Genomic DNA, 18,573 nt, shown 5'->3' with positions numbered 1-18,573 from the left:
TCAAACACCCCCAGCGCCACACCTACACACACACACACACACACACACACACACACACACACACACACACACACCCCACATATACACATACCCAGAGCCCCACCAAATGTTTGCTATTTATCAGGCTCAAGGCCTGGGGTGACCCCCACCACCCTCACAGCCCCCTCCCAAAGGTATATTGAAGGGGCAGAGGCAGAGTCTGTGCCCAGGTTGGGCCTGGGGGAGAGGTGGGTCACCTCTCTAGCATCGGGGTCTAGGGGTGGGCGCTGGGGAGCTCCCATCCTCTCCCCTCCCTCCTCCCCTGCGCTCCTCTGGTCCAGCCCGGCAAGCATTGCCATGGCAACGGCGCGGGCGGGCGGGGATGCGGAGGGAGGGCCGAGCTCCCTGCCCGCTGGCCCCTTTGTGCCTCGGGGGCGGCCTCCCCACCTCACCCCCCCATTATCCTACTCGGGGAAGGAGCAGAGGGTCTTGCAGAGGTGCGGGGTGGCGAGCTGGGACCCTCCCACCCCTTCCCACACGCCTGCCAGCCGTGCCTGCCTGCATTAAAATTTCATGCGCGCTGCAGCAGCTACAAAGCTGGCTCAGGGGGGACCCGAGGGAAGGGGGTGGGGGGAGGCTGCGGACCAATGCAGGGAGGGGCTGGCGAGGGGAGGCGCTTGCAGGGCTCCCCCACTTCTGCGCCGAGAGCCCCGGCGAGGCACAAAGAGCCTTCTGCACTGGCACCGCAGGACCGCGCCCAAAGGTAAGCCCGTCGCCTGCGCCCCGAAGAGGAGGTCCAGGGGAGCTGCTGGGGGCCCCAAGCCGGGCCCAGAGGGATGGGAAACGTTGCCCAAAGGGTCTTGCTTTGGGAAGAGGAGCAGAACCCCCTCCCCGACTTCTTCCCAAACCTGGGTGGGGCCCTGGGAAGGCAGAAAGGGGAAGGCTGGCAGGGTGGAGGGCCAACCTACGCCCAGGTTGGGGTGTCTCATAGTTAGGATCTAAGGGGGAACAAAGACCCTCCTCTTGCGGCCCCGTCTCATAGTTAGGATCTAAGGGGGAACAAAGACCCTCCTCTTGCGGCCCCTCCAGATGAGATGCCTCCTAGGCACTCCAGGCTAGCTGATAACTGGCCCAAACTCGCACAGAGCCCAGGTGGGGGTCACTGGAGGTGGTGGGGCTGGGTCTTTTGTGCCCCCCATACCCTTCTGCTGGGTCGACCTCCCTGGGGAAGCACATTTCAACTGTCCTGAACGGCCCCCAAGGAAGGGAGAAGGTTGCCCCCCCCCCCATTTCCACTTGGCGCACACCCGCAATCATGCTGCCGGTGCCCAGCTCCCCTGGGACTCTGTAACTTCGAGATGCGACAGACAGGGCTAACGACAAGTCCAAGGTCACACAATCCGCGCGCTGGCTCTGATTCTGTCCCTAAGGAGGGTCCTGGGTTCTCTTCTCTCCCCATCTTTTGGAAACCCTCTCCGGAGAGGCTGCAGATTGGGTTTGGACGGTGCCAAAAGAACCCCAGAGGACCCTGGGCTAAAGACAACAACCCCACCAACTTGATCCTATACAGGGCATCCAGTCGGTGTGTATGTGGGGAACCTGCATGCCCCCTCCCGCCCCCATTCCAGGGCTGGTCCTAAGGCTGCGGCGCGCCACAGTGGCTGGCATGCACAAGCCACTGCGGTGCCCGCCACTGGAAAGTCACCCCCACCTGCTGTGGGGGGCCTGGTTGGGAGATTAGGCCGGAGGTGGCTTTGTTTTTTTTTCTGGGTGCCTTAGCCCTGGGTCCCACAGCCCTGTAGGGCCCAGAGGGTGGGTGCCAGGATTTCTCCAAAGCGCATGTATCCTAGTTTGGTAGCCTCTAGGAGTTTCAGGGTAGCCTGGCAGAGGGGATGGGGATCAGGGCAGGGATGAGTAATTTCTCTGGCACACTCGAGAACAGCGATTCTCAGGCACCAGGGGTGTGGCTCCCTTACACAAATGTCCGTGCCACGTGCCAGGGATGACGGATGAGTCAGCGGGAGCACTGGGCATCTGGAGGGAGGTTCACGCGGCCCCCCAACTGCCCACCCACCCACTCACTCACTCACTCACCAGGCAGCTGGTCTCACCAAGGGGGGTGGGGTGGGGTGGGGAGGCAACGTGGCCTGGGCCTCTCTCCTCACCCCAAGCCCAGAGCCCTGGTGGAATCCAGGCTAAGATGGTTCCTGGGGACATTGCTTGCCAGCACCTGGTTTTGGTGACATGAGTTTTGGGTTAATGTTGGTGGGAAGAATTACTGAAAACACTCCCTGAGCCTCCAGGCCAGCCCTTTCTTATGAAGTGACGCCCAGCTCCGGTGGACCCCCTTGTCATCCTTGTCCCTCAATTTTTATTTATTTATTTATTTATTTATTTATTTATTTATTTATTTATTTATTTATTTATTTATTTATGTTTTGGGCCACACCCAGCTGTGCCTAAGTGTTACTTCTGGCTCTTGCACTCAAAAATTACTCCTGGCAGGCTCAAGGGACCATATGGGATGCTGGGGATCGAACCTGGGTTGGCTGGCTTTAAGGCAAAAGCCCTACCACTGGGCTGTCACTATGGCCCCCTCCCTCCAATTTTAGCCTCTCCACTATTTAGGGAGAAAGGATTGAAGTTCATCTGAGGGATTCTAACTCCTTACCATTACTAATTTTAGAAACCATTTTCTCCATGCCTGCATAAACACGTGAGCTTTTTTTTTTTATTTTTAGGACTTAGGTTTTTTTTTTTCATATTTTTTCTTTTTAATTATGAGAACAAAGATGCAAAGAAAGAGGACAAGGTAAAGTTACAGTGGAAGGACAATCACCCATAACATAATTCTCAGAAGAAGTCCCCTTGCTGATATCTTAACTTTGAACTTTCAGCCGAAGAACGTTAAGATAAATAAAACAGAATCCATGTACAATTACTTTGTCCCTCAAGTCCCCAGATTGTAACACATTATAATATTTCTTAACAGCACACAAAGCAATCTAAAGCCATAAAACTTACGTAACTCCTTAAACATTAGAGGCATAGTATTTTTTACATTTCCACGTACATGCATATTAGCTTAAGTTAACCTCAAATTTTAAGTTTTTTTTTTTAAGGATTAGAGTCAAAGGAACACAGTAAAAACGGTGTTAGAGTGGCAATTGTTGTTTGCATAGGCCCACCAAAATATGAGGGGCATGAAGAGGAATAACCTTGGCCTAAATATAAAGAGACCCTACCCCTGAAGTTTCCTGGCATAAGATCAACTCTAGGCTCCAGGCAAGTTAGATCGTCCAATCCAAGACATTGTCCATAGTGCCAACACACTTTTCACACAGTCTCTGTTGTTGGTATCATGTTTCTGTATTAAAGATCCTGGAATCTGCATATCCTGTATTGCAGTCAGGATGTGGAGCGTCCTCTCGTTTCACCTCACCATTAAAGGGCAATGCAGGAAGCCCTGTCCTGTAAGCAGGTCGTTGTTGTTAAGTCTTCTCAGTGTTAAGGGAAGTCTCTTTTGAGCAGGTCGATGTCTGAGCAGTGGTAGGGTCTTCCGTGGTAGAGGATTGCTTCCAGGTGATGTTATAGACAAACTTGAATGTTTCATGGATGGCTTCCCTGGTTCAGGGGTGAATGGAAAATGCCCTTTCTTCTGAGGCCTGTGCCAGGTCATTATGTCAATGTTCAGGGTGTAAGGTCCCTTTGCACTACAAGATTTGTGTATTCCAATCTCTATTAGATAGGATCTTATTTGTATGTATAGTATTTTCACATTTTAATGTGCCTATGCAAAAAAGGAGCAATGCCACGTGGCATTATTGGTGCATATGGGGGCCATAAGAACAAGTCCAACAATCCCCATGACATGATTCAATCATAAGGATTAAACTGGGGGACTCTTTCACCAAAATCCCTTGTTGAACAGCTCATAAAGAGAAGATAAAAAGTGGTTAAGAAGTCCAATAAAATGCATAAAAATTGTAGGAGGTTTGGAAAAGAACCCTGGACACATGGAGAAGAAAGCTTCAATCTTTCCAGCAGCTCAGAACATTCCATTTCCCAGTTTCATGTTTTCTTTTCTGTGTTATTTATTTTTTAGTTTTATTTCTTTTGGTTTTGGGCCACACCCTGTGATGCTCAGGGGTTACACCTGGCTCTGTGCTCAGAAATCACTCCTGGCAGGCTGTGGGGACCATATGGGATGCTGGGAATCAAACTTGGGTCGGCTGCATGCAAGGCAATTGCCCTACTTACTGTGGGCTTGCTTAGATCCTCTCTGTGTTACTTATGATGGAAAATCCCCATGATATGGTCTACTACAGACACTGAAAACTATCACACCTGATGGGTTTGGCTGCAAGTTTTCTCCCTTTGCAGAAACCCCTTAGGAGGGTTAGTACTTCCTGGGTACCAGATCACTCAGCACCTTGTACCTGTCAGCGTGTCACCCCTTCCTCACACCCATTCCTCAGGACCTGGCATTGGATCTCGTCTATGTTTCCTACCAGGCCAAGATTAAGCTGTTTGTAGTAATCATAGAGTTTGGGCCTTGTCTTTTGCAAGACTAGGGTTGAGAGTTACATAGGCCCTACTGTCTGCCCTTGCTTCTGCTCGCTATCCACGTCAATAAGCTCCTCTTCTCTGAGCCTCAGTTTCCCCATCTCCCAAGTGGGATTCTTCTTGTGAGGCTATCCAGTGGTGTTCTGAAGTGCTCAACACCCTCTGGTGTTATAATATATATCTTCAGGCTCTCTCTCTGCTGTATGTCCTGCTGAGTTTACCCACTGAACCCAGGAATATTATGTGTGTGTGTGTGTGTGGGGGGTTTGTTAAGCCACATTAGTTGCATTTGAGGGTTACTCCTTTACAATGTTTGGAAATTGCTTTGGAGGTGCTTATGGAATCCTGTTTGGTGCTTAGGATCTCACTGGAACTCGGGTGCCTTAACACCTGAACTATGACTACAACTCTTCTTTATTTTCTTGTTTTTTTGGGTCACACCTGGCAGCACTCAGGGGTTACTCCTAGCTCTATGCTCAGAAATCGCTCCTGGCAGGCTCAGGGAATGCTGGGATTCAAACCACCGTCCTTCTGCATCTAAGGCAAATGCCTTACCAATGTGCTATCTCTCCGGCCCCAACACTGTTATATTGTTGTTTAGTTATTCACTTTAAAACATTTTTTTTCACTTTTTAAAATTTTGTTAGTGTTGGGGCCACACCCAGCTGTGCTCAGGGCTTACTCCTGGCTCTGTATACAGGGATTTCCCACCCTTCACAGTGTTCACGGAACCAAACTTGAGGGTCATACGGGGGTCAAACGCATGGAAGGCAAGTCCTATTTTTCCAGCCTGAGTTATTTGCTTTTATTTGTATTGGGGCTGTTGGTTCTCCTTGTGGGGGGAGGCTTGATTGTTGGAAGCGTGGCGTTTCTGGGGCTCAGGGCCCTTTGTGTAGGGTTTAGTGAATGACTAAATACAGCCTGACCCTTTGTTTCCAGGGATCCCTCTCTGGTCCCCTGCTCCCGACTCATCTGTCAGCTGGCGCTGCAGAACAATAGACAGAGATACTCAGGCAGAGGGGAGAGGCTGGCGGGGCGACATCTGCTCCTTTGTCATGAAGCAGGTGTTCCTTTTTCCCTTATGGTGCCAGGTGGGCCCCTGCCCCCCCAGCCCCTGGGAGCTACTGGCTGATCCATGGCCAGAAGGGAGAGGCTGGTGATTAACAGCAATCATTCATTTGCCCTAGTTCTAGACGGATGCTGCAGCGTGGAGTAGACACCCTGATAGGTCCGGTATTTGGGCTTCACAGATGAGAAAAGAGCTGAAGTGATTTCATTCCAGTCAGAGAACAAATCCCTAGCAGGGCCGGGTCTTGAACCTTGAACCCAGATCTAGTCTGATGGTGGTGTAACTACCACACAGCGCCACCTACTGTCGTAGAGCTAAACTTCATCAGTTTCCTGGAGCTTGGGAAGCTTTGGTCTTGAATCCACTTGTGGTAGATTTAGGAATCAGCTTGGTTCCGGCACCTTCCTTAATAGATGCACGGACACAGGGCTGGCTGCTGTCCTTTAATCCCCTTCCTATAAAGAGCTAGTCTCCCCCAAGTTATTTGGGATTCAGCTACTTTGTTTAATATCTATTGATGTCTGGGCCAGAGCGATAGCACAGTGGATAGGGCGTTTGCCTTGCACCAGGCCAATCTGGGTCCCGTTCCTGGCATCCCATATGGTCCCCCAAACCTGCCAGGAGTGATTCCTCAGTATAGTCAGGAGCAAACCCTGAGCACCGGGCTTCAAAACCAACAAATAAGTCTATTGGTATCATTTTCTAGCCATGGAGCAAGTTCCCTTTATTCTGAACCCCAGTTTCCACATCTATAAAATGGAGAAAATAATAGAATCTACCCCCTTGGGCCTGGAGAGATAGCACAGCGGCGTTTGCCTTGCAAGCAGCTGATCCAGGACCAAAGGTGGTTGGTTCAAATTCCCAGTGTCCCATATGGTTCCCCGTGCCTGCCAGGAGCTATTTCTGAGCAGACAGCCAGGAGTAACCCCTGAGCACTGCCGGGTGTGGCTCAAAAACCAAAAAAAAAAAAAAAAAAGAATCTACCCCCTTTTGGGGAAGAGTTTTATAGTAGGTAAAGGCACTTAAAATTAGAGTCAATTTCCAAGAAATATATTAACTTTCCTTGTGTTTCTTTTTCTGCAGCTCAGGGATTTTTTTTTTTTTTTTGAGGGTGATATGGATATCGAGGTTTCTGTTTCAGGGATGGTCATGAATTCATTAAGAACTGTTGTTTTCGCCAGAGAGATAGCATGGAGGTAGTGCATTTGCCTTGCATGCAGAAGGACAGTGGTTCAAATCCCGGCATCCCATATGGTCCCCCGAGCCTGCCAGGAGCGATTTCTGAGCATAGAGCCAGCAGTAACCCCCAGCAAGCCCTGAGCGCTGCTGGGTGTGACCCAAAAACCAAAACAACAACAACAACAACAAAAACAAAGAACTGGTGTTTTCTGGGCTAGAGTGATAGCACATGGGTTAAGGCATTTGCTTTGCATGGAACTGATCTGAGTTCCACCCCCGCTTACAACAGATGGTGCCTGAGGAGTGATTCCTGAGTACAGAGCCAGACTTAGACCTGAACACACTCGGGTATGCTTCTTCCCACAAAACAAGCAAGCAAACAAACAAAAACAAACAAACAAAAACAATTAAAAAAAACTTGTTTCCTGGCCTGCAGAAATAATTTGGAGTTATGGCACTTATCTTGCATGTGACTGAGCCTGGTTTAATCTGCTGCACTGAAGGTAGCCCAGAGCAAAATAATGATAGAAACTGTTCTCTCAGTAACACTCTGGGGAAGCATTTCCTGTCACTCAGGATCTGATAACTTCAGGCACTTAGTCATCCAGAACAGTCAAGTGCAAAGTGTCCCATACATGTCACCTCTCTTCAAGCAGCAGTTTTATTCCAGAGTCAAGGGAGAAAGCAAGCACCAAACCCAGGGGATTCCTAAATGCCACCTCCTTGCAGATTTGTAGTATGAGGCATTTCATATACAAGCCTCCTGATAGAGGCGCCATAGAAGCGCCATAGAAGCGGCGCCCTGAGCAGAGGGAGTGAAAGGGTCTAGGGAGGTTGGTGTGTGTGCCACAGGTTTGAGGGTCTGAAAGGAAGTGAGAGAACCAGAAGACTGTTGTCACTGCAGCCTGGGGGGTGGGGGAAGAAGATGGGCCCCAAGGGATATGGACTGGGTCAGGGAGTGGAATTATGTAGCATTAAATAATTAACGATGGTGCTGGATGGAGGTGGATAGAGATGGAGGGATTTTTCTCTGCCATCCCAGGCCACATGGCTCCACAATCCCCATTCAGCTGGCGGGTCCCAGGTTTAGGTGAATGGCGGAATCAAACTCATCCAGAGACAGGCATCAGGAAGCATCAACTTTATTCATACCCTAACACGACATGTGTGGCCTATATCATAACCTTTCAAGCATTTGCTATTCTTAGCTTGCCCTGCATCTTAACTCCTTTCAGCCATCTTCATTTGACTTCCATCCTGGCCAAAGACCAAAAGCAAAAGGCAAAAGGTCCTAATCCCCTGGGTCAAAGGCCTTATCTACCTTTTCCAAGACCCCTCTCAGGAATGGGCGGGGTCTTGCAGGTAAGGTCAAGTTACCTAGGGAGAAAGGGTGGGGGATGAGGCTTCAGAATTAGATGGGTACTTTATTAAGGCTGGTGGTAGTGCCATGCACTGGGGTAGATACTGGCACCAGGTCTGCCCTGCAGCCTCCCAGCTTCCTGCTTTGTCTGCATCTAGGAGGTCAACAGTTTTTTGGGTGGGTGGCACACCTGGAGAGCTCAGGAGTTACTCCTGGCAGGCTCAGGGAACCATATGGGATGCTAGGGGTAAACCTGGGTCTGTCCCGGGTCAGCCACGTGCAAGGCAAATGCCCTACAGCTGTGCTATCACTCCAGCCCCCAAGAGGTCAATTTTGGCCAAGTCAGTACATCAGAGCTCATCGGTTGTTCTGTATTGTAATTGTCCTCCCACCTCTTCTCTTCACGACAGCTCAAAGCCTCTCCCTGCTTATCCATGTGGTTCCAGACATTGTGACCCCAAAAGCATAGAAGAAATCACCCAGGTGACCCCTTTTCTCTTGTGCACCTTGGGGGCAGGTGTCGGGATGGGTGAATTCTTGTTTCTGTGAGGGAGGGGGGGCCCTGGGATCCTCTTATGTGATGCCTCAACCAGAGCTTCAGATGGACTCCCAGGCCTGAAGTGGGGTGTGCATAGAAAATGGGTCACTGAGATGCTGTGTCTTTTGTCTGACCTCTGCTCTGGACCTTCTTGGTCCTGCATCTAAGGTCAGAGGAATTACCGTATTTTTTGCTTTATAAGAGGCACCAAATCATAAGATGCACATAGTTTTAGGTTTTTTGGACAGGGGGTGGGTGGGGAAAGTGCATCTTTTGCTACAAAAATATGGCACATCTAAAAGATTTTGGACAAGGTTACAATCCAGCCAAGGGACCTTATTAATATGGGGGATCCACTTAGGCCCTCATGTTGTCCTCCAGCTAAATTTAGATATAGAGCATTTATAAGCCTAAAATATTCCTGTGGTGGGGCCAGAGAGATAGCACACTGATAGGACACAATTTTGCACACTGTTGACCCAGAATCAATCTGGGTTCGATCCCCAGCATTCCATATGGTCCTCTGAGCCTGCCAAGAGCTTTGAGCACAGAGCCAGGAGTAATCCCCGAGTGTAGCCAGGTCCCCATTCCCCTCCAAAAAACCAAAAACTAACAAACAAAATACTCCTGTGGTTCCCACTGGTTTGAAATTCTGGCCCCAGAAACTGTTGCTTCTTGAACCCTATAGGTAGGGGCCCCTTTTAGCTTGCTTTGCTCGGTCTTAGTATTTTGGTGGTGTTCAGACTTGCTTTTGCAGGTATTATTCATCCAATCTCTTTTTGGGCCTGACTTTAGGGAGACATAGTATATTTTTAATTAAGAATTTTTGTTTGATTTTTTTTTTTTAGCCATACCTGGATGTGCTCAGGGATCATTCCTGACAGTCTTGGGGTACCATATGGGGTGCCAGGGATTGAACCCAGGTCAGCCATGTGAAAATGCCCTACCCACTGTACTATCTTGTCAGTCTCTATTGTTTTTATCCAGGGGTCTCAAACTCGCGGCCCTCCGTACAACATTTTGTGGCCCTGCCCTAGAGGAATCTTTTTTGTTTTGTTTTAGTTGTTTGGGTCACACCCCCAATGTTCAAGGCTTACTACTGACTTTGCACTCAAGGATCACCCCGACTTTGCCTCCTGCGGCCCCCAGGTAAATTGAGTTTGAGACCTCTGAAAACCCTTCCATTTTTAAAATGAATTAATTAAATTTTAAAATTACTTAATTTATTGAAGCACCATGGTTACAAACATGTTGGTAGTTGGGTTTTAGTCATAAAAAGGTACATCCCCCTTCACCAGAGCAACCTTCCTACCACCAATGTGCCCCATTTTCCTCCTCCCTCACCCTCTGCTTGTATTTGAGACAGGCATTCTATTTCTCTCACTCACTACCATTGTCATGATAGTTGGTAGTATAGTTATTTCTCTAACTGCACACACCCATTTTTTTTACTGCAGCACCATGATGTACAGTACTGTTATATGACAGTTTCTTACAAAGATTTTCCCAACAACACCCACCACCAGTGCCTGCTACCCTCCCCCAGGGTACCAAGACCCTTCCTAATCACTAGACTTCCTGATAAATTCAGTTTATATGATGATAGTCAGTCCAGTGGCTCTCCATTTCCATCAAGCTATTCAGTACTTTTTCATATGTATGTATGTGTGCATGTGTGTGTGTGTGTGTTGTGTGTGTGTGTCCATCACCACCAACCTGTTAGAACAGGCTCTGGTTCCATGAAATCCCTGCCAGCCACTGACTGCCTGTCCCCACCCCACTCCTCATCACAGAATCTTCTCATGCTTATTTGCCCCTGTGGATCTGTCTCTTCCACCAGCTCATGCAAACAGGACCTTGCAGGTGGACTGAGGAACTTGCCTTCCTGTGCTCTGTGGAACACTCCTGATACTTGTTCACGTCATGGTCTGTACCAGGGGTGAGTGGACCCCCCCAGAGGAGTCTAATCCATTTATTCATCTAAAACCGGGCATTTGAAATTGCTCCTGGGGGTCTATAGCCATACCACCCTGAACATGCCTGATCTCGTCTGATCTCGGAAGCTAAGCAGGGTCGGGCCTGGTTAGTACTTGGATGGGAGATTGCCTAGGAGTACCGGGTGCTGTAGGCTTAAAAAAAAGAAAAAAAGAAATTGATCCTAATTACCTAACTGGGGGATACAGCCATCCCTAACTCCAAGACAGCTCATCCCTACCCCAGGGATCAAGAAGTGTGTTTTTGTAACATTAGTGCTACACAAAGATACAGACTTTAACTGTTGAAAATAATTTGGGGTTGGAACTTTTGTGGTTGGAACTCCTGGCTTTGTGCACTGGGATTACTCCTGGTGGGGCTCAGGGGCTCAGAGTCCATCACAACCACCTTTCACCATTTTTAGGTCGCTGTCCTCTCAGCCCAGGTGCTGAAATTTTCCTGGAAAACTCAATGGACTGCTTACAATAGGGGTTTCTGGGTGCCCAGGACTGGGGGGGGTGGGCCTGGGAGGAGCTACCTGGGGACAGCTCATTGGCCTGTCCAGAGGATGCTGGAGCGGACAAGGATCCTTTGAGTATTCTCGGTTTTTCTTACAGAGCATGAGGACTTCCTGTGATGGAGGATAAAGGAGAGAACTCCAGTTTCTCCTGGGTTTTCAGCCTGCATCTTTACAGATAAGTGTTCATTCATATTTACCAGTTCACAACCTACCACACACAGACCTAGTCCAATGCCCTGTCCATTCTGGGCCTGGCCCCAAGAGAGAGAGTGTCACAGGAAGCCTAAGTGGGAGAGGATGGGGCATATTTGTTTTCCTTTTTTTTTTTTTTTGATGCCACAGAGACCTTAGCCACCATGTTAGGGAGCACCAGAAAAGGGAAAATTCACCCCCTTCTATCCTTTACATTGGCACAGAAGCTGATATTGGATCTGCTCCTTCTTCAGGAGCAAATGTTGAGTTTAAGTGTTTCACTTATAAGAACTTGGTGATCAGGTGTAGGCAGAGCTAGGACTCCTACTGCTGTTACTCTCAGTTGGGGTGCCCTGTAACAATGTTGCCTAGAAATCAGTGCCAGGGATGCATTTCCTGGCAGGGGAGTAGTACCTTCTGAGCCCATGGGATGTACCTTCTGAGCAGTCTGGGGCTGGGGGTCTGAGTGTCTCGCCATCTCTGGACCCCAAATCCCAGAATCCTGCAACAGCAAGCTCTGAGAGTTCTTGCAGGTGTTTTCAGAGTCCCAGATGAGACCAGTGAGCAATGGCTTCTTCCCCAGCCCTTCTACTGCTCAGACTGTGGTTACTGTGGTGTACCTGGGGCTGCAAGGATCCATGGAGGGGGCACAAGGGACCAAACTGCTGCCAGAGAGGCCCTTTGATGGGAGGTTTGTCTCTTCCCTCTGTTTACGCCCATTACTCTCAGAGCCTTCTTGGACTCTGCCCACTTGTTCCAGTTGCTTGTTCCTCTGCTTCTTGCGTAGAAGGAATGGGAAACAGGAGCCCAACTGGGTCTGCCTGGGCCCCCTCCCAAGGATTTTCTGGGGTGCAGGGAGAGGAAGAGAGGTGGGGTGTGCTATGCCAGGCCTCACCTCTAAGTTCCAGGAGATTCTTAGGAGGGAGTTCTGGTCTGGGTTCTGGAAACCCAATTCCAATGTTGTTTTCTCCTGGCCCTTATCTTCTAGGAGGGACCATGGGGGTCACAGGGTAAGCTGCTGGGTGTGGTCCTGGTCTGCAAAGTTGGCTAGACGCTGCCAGGTACATCTGGGAGGGTCTGGAGAGGAATGCAAACAGCTTAGCTTCACGGGGAAAATGGTCTCTGGAGCCCCACCTCCCTAGGCCCCCTTCTCCAGGCACTCAGATGTGGTCAGGGTCACTTCAGCATCTGAGAAGAGGGTCGGGGGTTCAGGGAGGGATGAGGGACACTATGCTTGTTGGGATTTGGCATGTGGCCGAGGTCTCAGTCTGTTTCTCTACTCAGTACAGTAGGATCTGGGACCTGGCTGCCCTCAACGATGATCCGCGGGGACATGGTTTTGCCTGCATCAATAGACTCAGAAGAATACTGTCTCGGTGAGTGAATGAGTTCCCCATCCTGGGAAGCATGCAAGTGTGCATGCTCGGCAGGAATGACAAAAAGAGAACCTAAGATTCTGACTGCACATCCTGCCTCCTCATCCATGGCCTTGTCTCCTGGAGATAGATGTTAAGGTTCTTGGACCCCAGAACTAACCCATTCAAAGTGGGGGGTGCCCTTGATTTCACAGTTTCCTCTCTTCCCTGAGCCTTTCCTAATAGTTCTTATTGGCCAAGGAGTCCTGCCTACCCATGCAGTCTAAGGCTTGGGTTTGGGGTATCTCCCCTGGATGAGGGGCATGACATCCATGTTGGGGTGTTGGGGAAGTATGGTGTCTTTGCCCTAAGACTTGTGCTTCTTGCAGCAGTCCTGCCCAGCACATCTGCAGAACTCTTGTCCAAGGCATCTCTTTGGAGCCTGGCACAAGCCTGGACTGGTGGCCTCGACGCTGGGACCAGCTTGGGTGGTTTTCTGGAACTCTGGAATGTTCCTAGCTGATCCCTCCTTCTCCCACCTGGGACAACATGCCCTGCAGGAAAGACCTACCTGGATCAGTCCTTGGGTGGTATGGGCGCCTGCTGCCCTCTGTGGACCTTCCCGACCTCCAGCGGACTGGATTGTAACATATGTCCAGCAGTTTACCTGACAGCTCACTTGGGACAAGGTCCCACTGACCACACCTCCAGGAGGTGGGGCCTGAGGAGGACCCAATGGGAGGGCTGCAGCAACCAGGGACAAGGCTTGCTGGGGACCCAATGGGAGGATGACAGGAACCAGGGAGCGTGGCCGGGAAGGGGCAGCGCCGTCTGCTGGACTAAGTCTCCAGCTGTTTGTCTATGAGTGATTTCTTGGATTGCAGGGCCTAGGGCGAGCCTGAGCTATGTGGAGCAGCACTTGGGATGGGGAAAAGTGGGGCTGCTTTTCTGAAAGGGGAAGGTTTGTGAGATACCCAGACCTGGGGAGCTGGTGAGGCTCAGAGCCTGGTTCCATCCTTCAGGGAACTGGCTGGAACCATCCGCAAGCTTGAGAGCACTGCAGGTTCTGTCCGTGGGGGGAATGCCATCATATGGGGGACCAGCAGCTGGGAGAGGGTGGCTGGATGAGCAGGAGATTAAGTGAGGTCCAAGGTTTCAGTGCTTGGTGCTTTCTCTGCTGTGGCCTCTCCAGCTTGGCTTGTAGATCGTTCCTTCTGACCTGAGCTCACTTGGCCTTTTCTCTTTACACATGATTAAGGGGACAGAAGAGAGAGAGAGAGGGAATGACAGTGAGTGTCCTGCTATTAAGAACATCTCTTGCTCAGCTGGCTCTCAGAGCCCCCACTGGACCTTAATTACCTCCCAAAATGCCTGTCTTTAAATCAGTTTTTTTTGGGGGGGCAGAGAAAGACAACATAAGATCTATGAATTTGGGGAGGCCCAGGTCCTTTGGGGTTACCCCCAGGAGAAACAAGGAGTCTACCTTTCAGGAGAAGGAGGATCCTGAGAGGAGCTGAGCTGTGAACTTGAGGAGCATAAAGATAGCTGTAAAGTTACCTCTTAGCAGCCCTGTTTCCAAATTAGAGGAACCCTCTAATTTGGGGATCTTAGGGAGAGCCTGGCACAGTGACAGGCCCCCCCACTTGGTGCTAACCAAATGCCCTCCATCCGTCTGTGGCCTAGAGTTCCAGGTTGGCCAGGCTTTTTTTTTGTTTGTTTTTGGGCCACACCCGGTGATGTCAGGGGTTACTCCTGACTATGCACTCAGAACTTGCTCCTGGCTTGGGGGACCATATGGGACACTGGGGGATTGAACTGAGGTCGGTCCTAGGTTAGCACATGCAAGTCAAATGTCCTACCATTTGTGTCACCACTCCAGCTCCAGGTTGGCCAGTCTTTGATGCTTTGGACAGTCTATTCAGACTACTGGGTTCTTCTGGATTTAGAGACTGTGCCCAGCTGGTCCGCCCATGTCTGTTTACCAAATGGCCTTTAACCTGCCCCACTCCAGAAGTGGGTGCATGGAAATGGAAGCTCAGAAAGCTCCCTAAAGGTCAGATCTCTGGTTCTTCACTGAGAACAGGCTGCAAATTAGTTGACCTGGGATGGCTTCTAAGGGCCTGGGATGCTGGGAGAATGCTCAGAACAAGCTGCAATGGCCTGGACGAGGCTTCCCAGTACAGGTGGTGCAGGACTAGGGCCTCATCTTCAGTCATATGGCTTAGACAAAAGCTCTCAGACGATTATCAGAATGAGGAAGGGGTAGAGCAGGGGATTTTCCAAAGTCATTTCTGGCAGATGCTCTCTCTCAAAATTCAAATGCAGCAGAGGGGGGTTGTCAATAGTCAAGGACAGCCTACAGCCACCTCCAGCTCCAACTTTCAGTTCTCAAGGCCTCAGAACCCTTTTCTTACGGAGTATCCTCTAATATAGAGGGGTTTACAGGGAAGGGCTTGGGGAGGAAAACCACAGCCAGAATGAAGGATCACATCAGGGCTCATCCAGGCGCTCTCTAGCATTCCTTGGCTTTGAAAGGGAGCAGATGAGGAGGAGACGGGAGTGTGAACTGGGTTACAGGCATCTCTGAGTGTCCTGAAGTCTGGGGACAATGGAGAGAACAGCCAGAGACTTGACATTTGGAGATGGGACCACGCCCCATGGTCACAGGCAGGAGTGGTGGGAATGTAGACGTGGGGACTACTGGTGTGTGCACATGTATTTAAGTATGTGAGCACATGCCTCAAAGGGACAGGCTCTGGCCCTCTGGGAAGGAAGTGACCAGAACCAGGCAGGGGCTGACCCAGCCAGGAAGGAATGGGTCACTGTCATATTTGGTGGGAGGGTCTTAGCTCGCAGCTAAGAAGTAAACAGTAGCCCTTGTGAGGGTAGACATGGTTCTTTTGGGGATGTGGAACAAACCCACCCATCTGCCCTGGTCAGGCTCAGCTCCCTGGCTGGGGAGGGAGGAAGAGAGGGAGGGAGGCCACTGTAGCCGGTGGCTGGAGGGAACGGATGCATGGTGGAATTAACCTACTAACCCAGGGCTCGGCCAGGACGCTGTGGTGCGTGATGAGGAGCCTGGCCTGCCAACTGACTAACCCACTAACCAGGCCCGAGCATGACCTACTAACTCCCCGCAGCCAGACCCTACTAACCTCGCAGCTCACTGGCCTGTCCAGGGGATGCTGGAGCGGACAAGGCTCCGGAAGGCCCTGGCTGAGGCCCGGGGTCTCTGTGCAGACCCCTGCTCCAGGACGGGGCTTGCCGATCAGAAGCCCAAGCTCTGCCACTCGCAGCTGCCTCTCTGAACCCCAGTTTGCTGGGCAGTGGGAGGGTTCTCTGCCCTCCCTGGTCTTCAGTGAGGAGGCCTGTGAGCATAGAGGGCTTGATTGACACAGGTCAGAATCTGTTAAAGCAAAAAAGAAATGAAAATTAAAAAAAGTAATGGGGTGAGGGTGGGGGCTGGAGGTCCTGACATCCTGGAGGGGTTCTCTGCCTAGGCCCCCGTCCCTCTGGGTGCTCTGCACAAGGATCCCCACGCCTGGGCCCAGACACTCGCTTTGACCCCCTAACCGTCTCTTCTGACATTCTTCCTTCTCCTCAGCTTCCTTTGCTGTAGGCAGCTCTCTGTTCGGTTACTAACCTGTCTAACCCAGGGTGCTGTCACTGCACCCGCCTACCCCTTAACAAACTAATGGACTTGCGTGTGGTTCCTTCTCTTCTAGCGACTCCTGCGTGTGTCCGCTGGTGCTGTGCTATTACTAACCCAGCCCGTACTAACCCTGGTCTCTCTTACTAACCCAGCCCTGCCGAGCTCTGGGCCCCTTCTAGGGGCTGGTCCCCCTCCTTCTGACAAGCAGATGTTTTGGGGTTGCCCCTGCAGACAAATGCAACCCAGGGGCTGTGAGTTCCAGTCCCCTGGGCCTAGGCTGCAGGCTGATGCTCCCAGGAGCATGCCCCCAGCACCCAGACGAGGAGGGAGTCTGGAGGAAGTGAGGCTGGTCTCAGAGCCATGGCATCAAGCCTCTGGGCATAAGTCTGGTTGCTGCCAGGAGGGGCTGGGACCAGGGAAAACTTTTGGGGAGTACCCTGTAGACTTAGGTCGTGGAATCCTGGACTGGTCCCCATGAAGGGGATAGAAAAGGAGGCAAATTCGTGATTTTCTTCACTATAAAATGATGAGCTGGGATTGCAGGTCTGGCAGAAAAAGTCAGGGAGGGAGGGAACTGGGCCTCATACTGGAATTCAGCCAGCAGGTATGCCCCACATAAGAAGTGAGTCTTCCTTACCATGGAAGTCCATGAAAACATTTTCATTCTGGAGATCCCTGAACGGGATTTAGTGCGGGAAAGAAGCCATGAGGGGGCATTTCTCATTTGAAGGTTTGGATGCCACCCAAAGCTAGTGAGAGGGCCATCACCTGTAGTCAGGCAGCAGGTGGATTGGCCATAAGTCCAGTAAGATGATGCTTCCTCCAACTGGAAGTTGGCTAGTGGGTCCCTCACCATCTCCGTGGTGGGGGAAGCCCTGTGAGAGCTGGGTTCCCCTGCTAGAAAGCAGTGTGCTTTGTTTTGGGTACTTAAACCTATACAAAGGGGACCATCTCATGCCTGGAAGCTGAAGATGGCAGGGAAGAAAGTGGGGCCACTCGGGGTTCAGAGTTGGCAGAAGGAAAAAGGGGGATACAAAAAGTGAACCCCAGGTGCCATCAGGGTCTGGCAACATTTCAGACTAGTCAGATTCTTCTGGCTCCCTGTCCTGTTCCGACCCTCTCCCCACCCCAGCCCAGCTCCCCCAGAGCCCGCCAGCTGCTAAACCGGGGCCACACCTGGGGGTGATTTGATGCCTCACCTCCAGTAGGCACCTTGGTCTCTTTGGGCTAATCTCTGGCTCCTTTGCACTAACTCTCGCTCATCCATCACCCAGCTAATCCTTGCCTCGCCCTGGCTGCCCACCCCCACCCCGGGGCTGACCACTAACAGCCAGCCCTGCCTGTCTGGGGGTGGGGGGGCTCCAGGCTCCTGGCCTGGCTCTGAGCGGCTTTTAATTAACCTGTTCTCCACCTCCACTAACTCCTGCCCTCCTCGTCTGTTCCTTTCTGCAGAAACTAACGGCTTGTGGATTTCTCTCTGACTAACAACAGGTCTAACACTCCGGTTATCATGACTATTAACAGCTTGGATGTCCGCATGGCGGGGCCGGGGCTAACACAGGTTTGAAACGTGACTAACACAGGCAGAGGGGGAGCTGGTGGTGTTGGACTGGGTCGCCTCTCTGGATGTGAAATCAGCCAAGACGGCAGTCTTGTAAAGGAGGTACCAGGGCTGGGTCTCAAACTCAGCCTTAGTGAAGCTTGGCCCCTGGACACACCTCATTAAGTCTGCACAGAATACATAACATGCATTTCCAAGCAGCAATCCAGATCAGTGGCTGTAACTCTTGTAGAACACAAGATTTCTTGTGTGGGGTGTACAGAGGCCAATATATCTGGAATTACACATCTTTAGGGATGAGAATCTTGATTTTGGGAGGAATGCGAGGGGAGGTGTCGAAAATTCTAGGTCAGAAAGCTTTAGATTTCTAAGGGTTGTTATGCTCTATGTATTCATTGCAGTGCTAGGGATGGAACTCGGGGCCTCGAGCACATCAGGCCTGAGCACTGCCCCAGAGCCTCCAGAGCCCCAGCCCTAGTTAGCTCCTTGGTGTCCAAGAGCTCAGCCTCTCATCCCTGACTACACCAACAGATGAGGTGTGATTTGGAGGGAGTTTGGGTCTCCTTAGGGTCGACTTTGGGAGTAGTGAGGGGTTGCTAGGGAGTCAGGGGTTCTTGGATGGGGGTTA

At 51.0% G+C, this 18,573-nt stretch overlaps 2 long non-coding RNA genes and 1 other non-coding gene across 4 annotated transcripts; all 3 read left to right on the top strand.

Moving 5' to 3' along the window:
- The first annotated feature begins 401 nt into the window (after positions 1-401).
- On the top strand, positions 402-8,639 carry LOC126030699 (uncharacterized). The gene is made up of 3 exons (XR_007503160.1): positions 402-465; positions 616-742; positions 8,564-8,639. It is a non-coding gene; the product is annotated as an uncharacterized LOC126030699 (long non-coding RNA).
- Positions 8,640-10,535: 1,896 nt separating this feature from the next.
- LOC126030698 (uncharacterized) lies at positions 10,536-13,956 on the top strand. Of its 2 annotated transcripts, none has more exons than XR_007503158.1 (3): positions 10,536-10,630; positions 11,283-12,753; positions 13,122-13,956. It is a non-coding gene; the product is annotated as an uncharacterized LOC126030698 (long non-coding RNA). The 2 variants fall into 2 exon arrangements; XR_007503159.1 differs by having other exon boundaries at positions 10,563-10,617.
- LOC126031817 (5S ribosomal RNA) lies at positions 10,704-10,822 on the top strand. Its single transcript, XR_007503642.1, has one exon. It is a non-coding gene; the product is annotated as a 5S ribosomal RNA (ribosomal RNA).
- Positions 13,957-18,573: the final 4,617 nt, after the last annotated feature.

The sequence above is a fragment of the Suncus etruscus genome, chromosome 15, assembly GCF_024139225.1.
Source record: "Suncus etruscus isolate mSunEtr1 chromosome 15, mSunEtr1.pri.cur, whole genome shotgun sequence".
Lineage (NCBI taxonomy): Eukaryota > Metazoa > Chordata > Mammalia > Eulipotyphla > Soricidae > Suncus > Suncus etruscus.
The sequence above is the reverse complement of the archived record's forward strand: the minus strand, read 5'-3'. Positions and strand labels throughout refer to the sequence as shown.